The sequence below is a fragment of the Trachypithecus francoisi genome, unplaced genomic scaffold (genome assembly GCF_009764315.1).
Source record: "Trachypithecus francoisi isolate TF-2019V2 unplaced genomic scaffold, Tfra_2.0 Lachesis_group17, whole genome shotgun sequence".
In the NCBI taxonomy this organism is placed as follows: Eukaryota; Metazoa; Chordata; class Mammalia; order Primates; family Cercopithecidae; genus Trachypithecus; species Trachypithecus francoisi.
Window position 1 is genome coordinate 38,737,590 of NW_022681462.1, and position 14,052 is coordinate 38,751,641.

The following is a 14,052-nucleotide window of genomic DNA, read 5'->3' on the forward strand; positions in this document are numbered from 1 at the left end:
TCACTCTGTCACCCAGGCTGGAGTGCAGTGGCAATGATCACAGCTCACTGCAACCTCAACCTCCTAGGCTCAAACAATCCTCCCACCTCAGCCTCCCAAGTAGCTGGGATCACAGGCATGCACCATCATACCTGGCTAATTGTTTAATTTTTTGTAAAGATGGGGGGGGTCTCACTTGGTTGCCCAGGCTGGTCTTGAACTCCTGGCTTCAAGCAATCCTCCTGCCTCAGCCTCCCAAAGTGCTGGGATTACAGGAATGAGCTACTGCACCTAGCCAATATATCCTTGTAACAAACTTGCACATGTACCACCTGAATCTAAAATATAAACTGAAATTTTAAAAATATATATTTAGTAGAATCTTCGGATGTGTCAATCTGAAGAATCCCATATCCATCCACTTTTATCCTTCCTTTAGCCATAAACTTACATCGTGGCAGGCAGAATAATGATCCCAAAAGATGTCCACATCCTAATCTCTGGAATCTGTAAGTCATTTTACATAGTAAAAGGGACATTGCAGATGTGATTAAGGATCCTGAGAGGGGGAAGGTATCTTGGATTATCCAGGTGGGCCCAATCTGATTACATGAGTCCTTCAAAATGGAGAGCCCTCCCAGGCTGCAATCAGAGGGACATGTGATTAAAGAGCCAGAGATATAGCAGTGTGAGAAGGACTTAACCTGCCACTGTCAGCTTTGAAGACATAGGAAGGAGCCATAAACCAAGAAATGCAGAGTCTTCAGGAGCCGAAAGTCAAGGAAATGAAAATGGATTGTCCCAAAGGGCTCCAGAGAGGGATGCAGCCCTGCTGACAGCTAGACTCTGCTTGATGACACCTGTGTTGGAATTTCATCCTACAGAACTGTACAATAATAAATTTGTGCTGTTTTAAGCCACTAAGCATGTCAGAAGTTTAGCAATAGAAAACTAATGCAAGCATTGTAGTTCCCTTTGCTCGCTTCCTGGCTACATTTGGGGATGAGTCCCTAATCTCAGCACTGAGCACTCAGTGCTCTGATGTCCCTATGCCCTGGGAATCAATTTTGGAAGTAAGCAAATGGTTACTTCTTTCCCATGTCCCCAACAGTGGGAGAGAGAGTCCCAGCTGAGCAGGCAAACAGGGACTCAAAGGGCTCATCACCAGGCCTTGTGATGACCTCAAAGGGATGAGCATGCTTTTGTTTTTTTGAAATGGAGTCTCACTCTGTTGCCCAGGCCAGAGTACAGCAGCATGATCTTCGCTCACTGCAACCTCCGCCTCCCAGGTTCAGGTGATCCTCTTGCCTCAGCTTCCTGAGTAGCTGGGATTACAGGCACCTGCCACGATGCTCGGCTAATTTTTGTATTTTTAGTAGAGATGGGGTTTCACCATGTTGGCCAGGCTAGTCTCAAACTCCTGATCTCAAATGATCTGCCCACCTCGGCCTCCCAAAGTGCTGGGATTATAGGCATAAGCCACCGTGCCCAGTAAAGCATGCTTTTCAACAATAGTGTCTCCTCAGTTCACCTGAGCTCCATTTCCCTCCCGGGAACATCTGGGCACTTATCCCCCTTGTTCTGTACCACAGTGACAAAACATCTACCTTTAATTTATTAAAATGAGACTCCTCCTTGCTGTGGCCTACAAGGCCTGTAAAGTCTGGCCTGCCTCACCAAGTTTCATTTCAAACTCTCCTTACCTCATCGCTATGCTCGAATCTCAGCAACTCCCTCCTGTGTATTTTCCAGATGACTCTTGTGATTTCCCACTGCAGGGCCTTTGCACCTGTCATCCCTCTGCCTGGAACAATCTCCCTGTTCTTCATGGGTGGCTACTTCTCATTCCTTACATCCCAACTCAAACGTCACCGCCACAGATCCCCTTTTCCCCAAGATGGTCTTTGTTAGGTCACTGTTCATTTGCTTCACAGCACTTATTACAATTAGAAGGGAATTTGCTTTGTGTTTATTCACTTGCCTTCTGTCCCCCTTGGAATGCAAGTTCCATGAGATCAGGGACCCTGTCTGGCTTGTTGGCTGCTCTTTTCTCAATGCCTGGAAGAGCGCCTGGCAGATCACTGACATGCAACAAATGCCCGTGAAAGAGAGGAAGCCAGAGAAAATAGCTTAGCTATGTCCCCGGTTCCAGGATCCCTAACATCATCCAGGCTTTTCCCCAGGCCTGTCCTATTCTAGGTCGGAATTGGATGCCTCCCTTGCCTTCTGAAACGGCTTCTTGGGGTTGTTTCTTGGCCTTGCCCTTGAGCTTTTAGTAGAGCAAGCGAATCTGGTTTAGTTGATGCTTCAATAATGACCCTGTTGTGTGAGTCTGGACCCAGGAGTATCATTGCTTGTGGGCAGGGTCCTATTCTGACTTTCAGTGGAGTGCTGAGTAGGCTGCCAGTTCTGGAGTCAGAGAACTGTGTTATGAATCAAGGCTATGCCACTTGTCTTGTGTCTTAGTCCTCTCAGGCTGTCATAACAGAATGCCACAGACTGGTGGCTTAAACAACAGAAATTCATTTTCTCACAGTTCTGGAAGACAGAAGTCCAAGATCAAGGTGCCATCAGGGTTAGTTTCTAGCGAGGCCTCTCTTCCTGGCTGGTGGACAGCCACCTTCTCCCTGTGTCCTCACATGGTGTAGAAAGAATGAGTTCTGGTGTCTCTCTTCTTACAAGGACACGAGTCCCATTGGATTAGGACCCCTCCCTAATGACTTCATTTAACTTTAATGACCTCCCTAAAGGCCCTATCTCCAAATAGTCACAGTGGGAGTTAGGGCCTCAACATATGAATTTTGGGACACAATTCAGTCCATAAAATCTTGTGACTAATGCCCACTGCGCCTTGGTGGTCTTGCCTGTAAATTAAGGATGGTAACTCACTCCTCTTCAGAGTTACTGAGAGCATAAATAAGGCCAAGAAACTTTACTGTTCTGATTATTCAATACTGCACAGCAAGCTACCCAAAAACCTAGTGAATTAAAACAGCATTTTATTTTATTTTATTTTTTTAAGACAGAGTCTCACTCTGTCACCCAGGCTGGAGTGCAGTGGCACAATCTCAGCTCACTGTAACCTCTGCCTCCCGGGTTAAAGTGATTCTCCTGACTCAGCCACCCAAGTAGCTGGGATTACAGGCATGTGCTACCATGTTTGGCTTATTTTTGTATTTTTAGTAGAGATGGGGTTTTGCCATGTTGTCCAGACTGGTCTCAAACTCTTGAGCTCAAGTGATCCACCTGCCTCGGCCTCCCAAAGTGTTGAGATTACAGGTGTGAGCCACCATGCCTAGCCCTAAAACAGCATTTTTGTTCATGAGTCTGTGGTCCGGGCAGGGATTGGCAGGGACAGGTCATCTCTTCTCCATTCAGCATTATCTGGAGGGGTTGGAGGCTGCAGTCCTCTGAAGCTCACTCTCTCCCATGCTTGACAACTGAGCTGGGACGATTTGAACATCTCTCTCTCACCCCATCTCTCCCCGTCTCTCTTGTTTCTCTCTCTCTCTCTCTCTCTCTCTCCTCTCTCTCTCTCTCTCCCCCCCCTCCTCTCTCTCTCTCCCCCCCCTCTCTCCTCTCTCTCTCTCATCTCTCTCTCTCCCTCCATCTCCCTCTCTCTCTCACCCCATCTCTCTTGTTTCTGTAGAAAATGGCCTCAGGATAGCCAGACTTCTTAAACTTCAATACACACATCTCAAGAAAGAAAACCAGATGGAAGTGATACTTATCACCTTTAAGACCAAGCCTTGGAAGTCAGGGATCATCACTACCCTGCATTCTATCAGCTGAGGCAGTCACAAACGCCTGCCAGCATTCTAGGGGAGAGGAAATAGTCTCCACCTCTTTATGGGGGGAGAGACAAGGCATATAAGACTGAAAATACTGTTGGAGCCATTTCTGGAAATTACAATGTGCTACAGGAGTCAACATGTGACTTGCTTTGGACTCAGTGTCCAGATTGTAACCCCAGCCCTTGATGAGCCTTCTGTTCCTCATGAGAGCAGTGGAGTCTCATAGCTACCCCCAAACACCTGTCTGGCTGGGCCCAAAAGACATAGGGAACGGTTTCTAGCTCTGGAACCAGTGATCTCACACCTGTTTGTCTTCTTGGAGCTCTTGTGGTTTGTCACACTGCTGTTCATTCAGAAGCCTTTGAGGGATGAGAAACATCTAGGATTGTTGTCTAGCTACAGTTTCTCATTCATCATATTACTTCCCTTGTCTCTGGTCAACATGGACATCCCATCTGAAAGACGTGGGCCTGGCTGTGTTGGCCTAAGGGCTGTAACTGGAGCCCAGGACTTTCTACACCCTCAGCGGGAGTCCTGTGCTCAGCCACGAGCAAATCCCTCCCTCCCCTGCTTTAGCTGGGGGACCCTCCTGAGCCCCCATGCTCAACTCCATCATCACCAGCCGGCTCACCATATCTTGCACAGGCTCCTCTGCCTCAAAGAAATGCCCTTTTAATGAGAGACCTAGTGGCCCCTGTGGCCATGCCGTCTCCTCCCCTGCTTCCTTTTCTTGCTTTCCTCTCCTCACTCACTTTCTCATTCTGCACCAGGCCTTATTCAACAATGGAGCCTTACCATACAGCCATAAAAAGAATGAAGCCGTGTCCTTTGCAGCAACATGGATGCAGCTGGAGGCCATTGTCCTAAGTGAATTAGTGCAGGAACAGAAAATCAAATACTGCATGTTCTCCATTATAAGTGGGAGCTAAACATTATACATGGATGCAAAGATGGGAACAATAGACACTGGGAACTACTGGTGGGGAGAGGGAGGAGGGCAAGGGTTAAAACACTGTTGGGTACTTTGCTCAGTACCTGGGTAGTGGGCTCATTCATGCCTCATACCTCAGCATCATGCAATCTATAACCAGGTAATAAATTCACACATGTACCCCCTAAATCTAAAATAAAAGTTAGAAAAGAGTGAAAAAAAAAAAAAAAGAAAGCCAGGTGCAGTGACTCACACCTATAATGCCAGAACTGGACTTTAGAAGGCTGAGGCAGGTGAATCATGAGGTCAAGCGTTTGAGACCAGCCTGGCCAACATAGCGAAACTCCGTCTCTACTGAAAATACAAAAATTAACTGGGTGTGGTGATGAGTGCCTATAGTCCCAGCTACTCAGGAGGCTGAGGCAGGAGAATCGCTTGAACCCGGGAGGTGGAGGTTGCAGTGAGCCGAGATCATGTCACTGCACTCCAACCTAGGCAACAGAGCAAGACTCTGTCTCAAAAAAAAAGGAAAAAACAAACAAACAAAAAAACACGGAATGTAGCCTTGACTCTTTCTGTTCTAGCTGCAGAGGGATCCACTGGAAGTGAGATACAACCTCCCATTCTAGGAGAAATGGTGGCCTAGGGCCAAAGGGGCTGCCACCCCCTCTGGTTCCCTCTCTCCTGGAAACTCTGCTTGAACTGTGACAGACTCTGGGTCCCGGAGCACTCTGTCTCACCTCTGCCTGCCCTGACTCAGAAGAAAATCCGCTTTGGACCAGGCGCGGTGACTCACACCTGTAATCCCAGCACTTTGGGAGGCCAAGGCCGGTGGATCACGAGGTCAGGAGTTCGGCCAACATGGTGAAACCCCTTCGCTACTAAAAACACAAAAATTAGCCAGGTGCGGCGGCAGGCGCCTGTAATCTAGCTACTCCGGAGGCTGAGGCAGGAGAATCGCTTGAACCCGGGGGCGGGGGTGGGGTGGGGGTGGAGGTGACAGTGAGTCAAGATACCGCCACTGCACTCCAGCCTGGGCGACAGAGTGAGATTCCATCTCAAAACAACAACAACAACCCGCTTTGTCCTTGAACTTTTTGAAAGGATCTCTGTAGATTTAAAGGCAGGCAACTGCTAGAAGGATAGCCTGAACAACTTTATGTAATTGATGTGTTTCTCTCCTACTCTGGCCACCTTCTGACTGAAGGTAGGCAGGTGCAGGGGCTGATAAGCCCAGGGTGAAGGGAAGGAGGTCCTCGCCTCCCGCCTCTCTTGAGTGACAGCTGATGGACTTCTCCTTGCAGGTGGGGTGGGGCCGCCTTCTGGAGGACTAGGCCAGGTTCAAAGAACACGGTATTTCCGATGACCACCTTAGAGTGACTTCCAGCTGGAGTTTCCCAGCTATTGATCTGTGTGCAGTACTAACCTGATAATGTCAAGCAAGGCTAAGCTATGAAATAATTTTACAGAACAGGCTAGAAAAGGTAAATAGATACGAATGCTGCTCTGCCACCCATCGCCGGAGAACAGACTTTCCTGGGCTTTAGTTTCCTCACCTGTCAGGTGAAGCACTGGGAAGCAAGAAAAAGGACAAGCCATACTCAGGCTGGCAGGACAAAGGGCCCCGCCGCATGCGCCGGACGCCCCGTTCCCGACCTGAAATCCCTTCAGGAAACTGTCACCGAACTATTTCTTTACCGAAAGCTTTGCTTGCAGTGGATCTGGGGCGGGGGAGGGGTGGGAACTGCAGGTGGAGAGGGAGTGGGGGAGGGAAGTTCATAAACAGGCTGGCGCCACCCCTCCCCTCCCCTGGTGGCCGCCCCACTTGGAGGTCTGGGTGGGGTGCTCCTCCCGAGGGCACTGGCTGCCAAACTCCCACCCACCGCCGCCGGCGAAGCCCCCAGGAGACCACAGGGTAGAAGGAATTCAAAGGAGCCTTCTCAGGTACAGGTGTGTGCATTCCAGGCCTGCCAGCCGCCTCCCCCGCCGCCTTCCCGGGCCGTTTGTCCGAAGGCATTATGCAAAATAAAGCCGCCTTGTTTCCTGCGCCTGGTAACCCCGGGCTTTCTTGGTGAGAGGGAGGATCCCAGAGCGGCGACCCGGCTGAATCACCGTGAGCCGCGAAGCTTCTTCCTGCCACTTGTTCTGGCCCACCTGGGAATTCGCGGTGGGGAGCAGAGGAAGATCAGATCCAGCTTCTACCTCAGCAAGTGTGGCCCCATAACGCCTGGGCAGCCCTTAGCCAGGGGACCGCGCCTCAAACACCTAGCACTGCGCGGGAGGAGATGGACCTGCGCCGCGGCGGCGCGGGCGGGGGGATTGGAATTCAGTCCGCGGACCAACTAGCAGGAAGAGGAGTTCTATGTCGGGCCTCTAGGTGGCGCGATTCTACCTGAGGACGCGTGGGTGAAACCCTGGCTGGGCCTGCGGCTGTGGCATAGAGTGAGGCGTGGGAAGGGTACAGGGCACAGAGTAGAGCCACGTTTCCAAGTGAATGAAGTCCCACAAGAGCTAACAGGCAGCCCAGAGACTAAAGGTCCCCGAACTGGATTTCAGCACCTAGAGAGGCATAACAGTGGGGCAGAAAAGCCAGGGTCCTAGATCTGGTTCCAGCATGTCCCCTACTGGTGGGCTCCCTTGTCTACTCATTGATTTCCTAGAGCACCCCCGCCCTCTCTCTGCTCTATCGGTACCAAACTGCTGAAGAGGGAACACCTGGATGAATAACTGAGCATCACTCCTCCCTCTTCCACAGAGAACACCTCCAGCTTGACTCATGGCCTAGAGAAGAAACGTGTGTTGTTTTCAGTTTTCTTGGGGAAAGCAGTTTTATAAGCAGATAATTACAATGCAGTATGATACGGTTATAATAAAGGCATGTACCAAGTTTTTTGGAAGTTCAGGGAGATGGAAATTAACTCTTCCCGGGACGTTAAAAGAGGTTTCACAGAGAAACTGGGTCCTGATGAAGAGTAGGCATTTGAACGACAGGAATGATAGAAACTCAGGCAATAACTTCAGAATCAAAGACCTTGAAGCAAGAAAGTGCAGACAATAGTTGAAGAATAGTATTACTATTTTCAGATGATGTGAAGATCTACACTAGGAACCCAGAAAGAATCATCTAAAAAAGTATTAGAGCTAATTACACTTGATTACAAAATATACCTGAAAAAAATCAAGTTTGATTTTTTTAATTCTAGAAGTAAGCAATGAGCAAAAAGGTTTTCCTTTTGATAACAATAGCAACAACAAGCAAAAGAGCAAGAAATAAAGGTGCAGAATGTAGATGAACAAAATTTCAGCACTTTTTTTTTTTTTTTTTTTTGAGACAGAGGCTCGCTCTGTTGCCCAGGCTGAAGTGCAGTGGCCGGATCTCAGCTCACTGCAAGCTCCGCCTCCCGGGTTCCCGCCATTCTCCTGTCTCAGCCTCCCGAGTAGCTGGGACTACAGGCGCCCGCCACCTCGCCCGGCTAGTTTTTTGTATTTTTTATTAGAGACGGGATTTCACCGTGTTAGCCAGGATGGTCTCGATCTCCTGACCTCGTGATCCGCCCGTCTCGGCCTCCCAAAGTGCTGGGATTACAGGCTTGAGCCACCGCGCCCGGCCCCAGCACTTTGTATTTTTTTGGCCATCTTGCTCTGTCACCCAGGCTGGACTGCAGTGGCATGATAGCTCAATCATTGCTCATGGCAGTCTTGAACTCCTGGGCTCAAACAATCCTCCTGCCTCAACTTCCTGAGTAAACAAGAATGACAGGGGCCTGCCACCACTCCTGTTAATCAAAAAAAAAAAAAGTCTTTGTAGAGATGGGATCTCACTCTGTTGCCTAGGCTAAAACTTTAGCACTTTCTGAAGGACACTTACAATTCTAGATGGAAAGACACAAATATACATAAAACTTTAGTGTGTAATAAGGGAAGGCACTTTCAAATCAACCTATTATGCATATATTCCCTAAAAAGAATAGAGAGAGAACTGGATAATCATTTAGAATAATTATAAAATAAGATCCCATCATACTCCAAAATCAGTTCCAAAAAGATTCTAGTATTTCTTCTCCCTTGCTTGTGACTTTAAATCTTCTTGCCAGAGTTCTCATGAGCCAAGCCTTGCATCTGTAGGTAAAGGCCTCATCAAGGATGGAAACCCATGGACACTGACATTGGCGAACCCAGACTCTGCCTGAGTTCATGAGTAAGGGAAATGGGGAGAATATATTTGCCTTCTTTGAGGAGTCAGGCTGTTATATCCTGACACAGAAGCCTAGAATACCAGAGGTTAAAACCAGCAGATGACATTCTGCCAGATTGCTGAGGAGAGAACTTTGTACCACAGAGATCACAGTACTGTATTTCACATATATTGTCTTTCTCTGTTATGGGTTGAGTTGCATTCCCCAAAAAGATATGTTGAAGTTCTAACCCTCAATACTTCATTCAGAAGGTAACTTTAGCCAGGCACGGTGGCTCATGCCTATAATCCTAGCACTTTGGGAGGCCGAGGCAGGCAGATCACCTGAGATCAGAAGTTCGAGACCAGCCTGGCCAACATAATGAAACCCCATATCTACTAAATATACAAAAGTTAGCCAGGTGTGGTGGCAGGCATCTGTAATCCCAGCTACTTGGGAGGCTGAGGCAGGAGGATCAGTTGAACCCAGCAGGTGGAAGTTGTAGTGAACCAGGATCTCACCACTGTACTCCAGCCTGGGTGACAGAGCCAGATTCCATCTCAAAAAACGAAAAAAAAGAGAAAAAAAGATGGTAACTTCATTTAGAAATAGAATCATTACAGATGTAATTAGTTAAGCTAAAATGAGGTTATACTCAATTACAGTGGGTCCTTAATTCAATATGACTGTTGTCTATACAAGAAGCACACAAGGAGCCGGGTGCGGTGCCTCACGCCTGTAATCCCAGCATTTTGGGAGGCCGAGGCAGGCAGATCACGAGGTCAGGAGATCAAGACCATCCTGGCTAACATGGTGAAACCCCGTCTCTACTAAAAAAATACAAAGAAATTAGTTGGGCGTGGTGAGAAATTAGTTGGACATGGTGGCGGGCGCCTGTAGTCCCAGCTACTTGGGAGGCTGAGGCAGGAGAATGGTGTGAACCTGGGAGGTGGAGCTTGCAGTGAGCCTAGATTGTGCCCCTGAACTCCAGCCTGGGCGACAGAGCGAGACTCCATATCAAAAGAAAAAGGAAAAAAAGCACACAAGGGGCTGGGTGCGATGCCTCACTGGCTCATGCCTATAATCCCAGCTCTTTGGGAGGCCGAGGCAGGCAGATCACCTGAGGTCAGGCGTTCCAGACCAGCCTGACCAACATGGAGAAACCCCGTGTCTACTAAAAATACAACATTAGCGGAGCATGGTGGCACATGCCTGTAATCCCAGCTACTCGGGAGGCTGAGGCAGGAGAATCACTAGAACCCAGGAGGCGGAGGTTGCAGTGAGCCCAGATGGTGCCATTGCACTCCAGCCTGTGCAACAAGAGCGAAACTCCATCTAAAAAAAAAGGAAAAAAACAAAATTGCACGCCAGGAGAAGTCATGTGAAGATGGAAGCACAGATTGGAATGTCGCACCTACAAGCCAAGGAATGGCAAGGGCTGCCAGCAACACCAGTAGCTAGGAGAGGGCCATGGAACAGATTCTCCCGGGGAGCCCTCTGAAGGAACCAACCCTGCCAACACCTGGATTCTGGACTTCTAACCTCCAAAACTGGGTGAGAAGAACTTTCTCCTTTTTTAAGTCCTCCAGTTTGTGGTACTTTGCTGTGGCAACCCTGGGAAACCAATGCATTCTCTAAACAAAAGAGAAATACAGTTCATGCATTATATGAGTGAGTTATTTTAAAGTCTACTAACCACCAAGTAAATGATATTTAATGGAGTCATTCTTCTTGTATTTTTAGTAAAGTGATGCTGGTAACGTAAGTGTGCAAGGCTACTGGCAGGCATATGAGAGGGCTGAACCCCCCTCTCCCCAGCCTCAAGCTGTACCCTGGCTTTCCCTCAGAAGACCAAAAGGCAAGTTGGCTGCCTTCCCAGGCAGCTGCCCCCCAAGGGGAAGCCACCCAAGCTTTCTGCATTAGTTTGGGGCTGCAGTTACCTGCTGAGGAAAATGCCTCTCAAACAGCACAAGTAAAGGAAGGTGGGACATTGAGTAAAGGAATCTGAGGGTATGGTATTTACCACCCAGACCAGCCATTTGCTTTAAGTCTTAATAAATGTACAGGGTAATCTCATGTATTAAGCATGGACCCAAGCTTGTGGGCAGTTTAGGTTTTCCAGCCACAATGTCCTAACTGATAAATGAGAATAACTACCTGCTGTTGAAGAGAGCGGGGAAGGTCCTCTGTACATCCTGGAACCTTTATAAAGATAAGAGAGGCTACCTGGGGAAGTCACACCAAAGATTTCAACTGCAGTGGGAATCTCATTGCTCCAACCCAGCCTAGATGGAGTAGGTGTTTCTGGGTTGGTTCATACTGTGCCTCCTTCCTTTGTGCCTCCCCTTCCTGCCACAAAGGCTTCATATGATTGCCTCCTCTGTTTAAAATACTCTTCCCAATTTTCAAAACACTGTGTCCCTCCTGCTCCTTACCCAGTCCCCTCCTACACACATCCTTCAGGTCTCAGATTTAACATCATTTTACGGAAGAATTCTCCATGTGACACCCCATTCTTTCTGCTCAAAATTCTAGATAAGGGATCGTTAAATGATAATTCTAAAACTACATGATTAAGTATGAGTTCAGGATTTCCAGGAATAAGGTAACCTAAATATACTGAAATCCTCCAGTATAAAACAGTTTCACCCTTTACAATGCCTGGATTACAAAAAGAAGCTTACAAAAAGAAAGTCAAACAACAACAAAGGGAAAGCCTTGTGAGAAGAGGCAATGCTGGGTAATCACCAGCTCTGAATCCTCAGCAGCCCTGAGGGCACCATTTCACCCTGGTGCCTGAGTTTAGACCACTTGCTGGGAACCAGACAAAGAGCCAGGAGTAAGATCAGAGACCTGCTTTTAAAGCTGGACCTCCACAAATGGCTACACCACAGGGAAAGAGTGAAATAGGAAAAAAAAAAAAAATCTGTATAGGAAGAAGACAGCACGGAAAAGAGTTTGTCTTGGCCTTGGCTCTAGGTAGGTTCAGGGAGAGTCTTCTCAGAAAACTCATAGTCAAAGGCCTGAGTTTCTTTAGGTGTAATCATGGTAATGTGGTTTGGGGCTTTTAATAAAGTACTTATCTATCAGATGTACATAGTGAAATATTTATAGGTACAATTATAAATTATAAGATGTTGTAATTTACATGTAATGATAAGTAAGGGGGATATGGATAGAGGCTATCAGTGGAAACTAGAATGGCCATGAGTTGACAATTATTGAAGCTAGGTGATGGAGAGATGGAATGTTATACTATTCCAATTTTGCATATGTTTGGAAATCTCTATCATGAGTTCACACGGTTCAAAAATATTAAATGGAAGGCCGGGCACAGTGGCTCACGCCTGTAATCCCAGCACTTTGGGAGGCCGAGGCGGGCAGATCATTTGAGGTCAGGAGTCTGTGACCAGCCTGACCAACATGGTGAAACCTCGGCCGGGCGCGGTGGCTCACGCCTGTAATCCCAGCACTTTGGGAGGCCGAGGCGGGCGGATCACGAGGTCAGGAATTCGAGACCAGCCTGGCCAGCATAGTGAAACCCCATCTCTATTAAAAATACAAAAATTAGCTGGGCGTGGTGGTACGTGCCTGTAATGCACTTATTTAGTATATTTCTGTAAATAAGAATTAGTATGAATATACAGTATATCTCTATAAACAAGAATTACAGTTGATTTTTAAGATGCAATAGAAGAATTAAATAGAAGAATATACATTAAAGTGAAAACTGATGAAAGGGAGATAAATACAAAGAAATTATGAAAAATGTGACTTGGAGAAAAAAAGGTGGAAAATATAATAAAGAGGTTAAGTAAAAGAAATGATAGATGGCTGCATGCGGTGGCTCACGCCTGTAAACTCAGCACTTTGGGAAACCGAGGCGGGCGGATCACCTGAGGTCAGGAGTTCAAGACCAGCCTAACCAACATGGTGAAACTCTGTCTCTACAAAAATTAGCTGGGCATAGTGGCAGGTGCCTATAATTCCAGCTACCAGGGAGGCTGAGGCAGAAGCATTGCTTGAACCTGGGAGGCAGAAGTTGCAGTGAGCCAAGATTGTGCCATTGCACTCCAGCCTGGGTGACAGAGCGAGACTCTGTCTCACAAAAAAAAAAAAAAAAAGATGATTGCTAGAATTTTTCAAAATTGATGATAAACATTGAAAAGATAAAAACTCTCATGCAGAACATATAAAAAGAACTCCATACTGAGACATATCTTAATAAATCTGAAGAACATTGAAGACAGCAAGATTATTGAAAAGTAACTAAGAATGGATCAGAGATGGACATGAAATTAGAAAAAAAAAGTAACTAAGAAAAAAAAGAATCTCTATATAGTAATAAGAATTGCATTGGAAGCTAGCTTCCCAACAGAAACAAATGAATATCAAAGAGAGTGGAAAATATCTTCAATGTGAAGTTATCTTCACATTGAAAAAAATGAAGACCTTTGTTTTTTTTTTTTGTTTTTTGTTTTTTTTTTTTTTTTTTGAGGCGGAGTCTCGCTCTGTCGCCCGGACTGGAGTGCAGTGGCCAGATCTCAGCTCACTGCAAGCTCCGCCTCCCGGGTTTCCGCCATTCTCCTGCCTCAGCCTCCCGAGTAGCTGGGACTACAGGCGCCCGCCACCTCGCCCAGCTAGTTTTTGTATTTTTAGTAGAGACGGGGTTTCACCGTATTAGCCAGGATGGTCTCGATCTCCCGACCTTGTGATCCGCCCGTCTCGGCCTCCCAAAGTGCTGGGATTACAGGCTTGAGGAAGACCTTTGTTAAACAATAAAAAACTGAGTGAGTTTATAGCAGTAAAACTTCACTAATGGAATTCCTAAAGTGTGTATTTCAAGAAACCAAATTTTGGTGTCAAAGCAGTTTCAGCAAAGAAAATGGTAAAGAAGAAGGGAATTGTTGAACAAACATTTCCACTACAAAACAATACTAGAGACGGGGTGTGATGGCTCACACCTATAATCACAGCACTTTGAGTGGCTGAGGCAGGTGTGTCACCTGAGGTCAGGAGTTCAAGACCAGCTTGGTCAACATGGTGAAACCCCTTCTCTACTAAAACTACAAAAATTAGCCAGGTGTGGTGGTGCACACCTGTAATCCCAGCTACTCGGGAGGTTGAGGTAGGAGAATCACCTGAACCCGGGAGGCGGAGGTTGCAGTGAGCT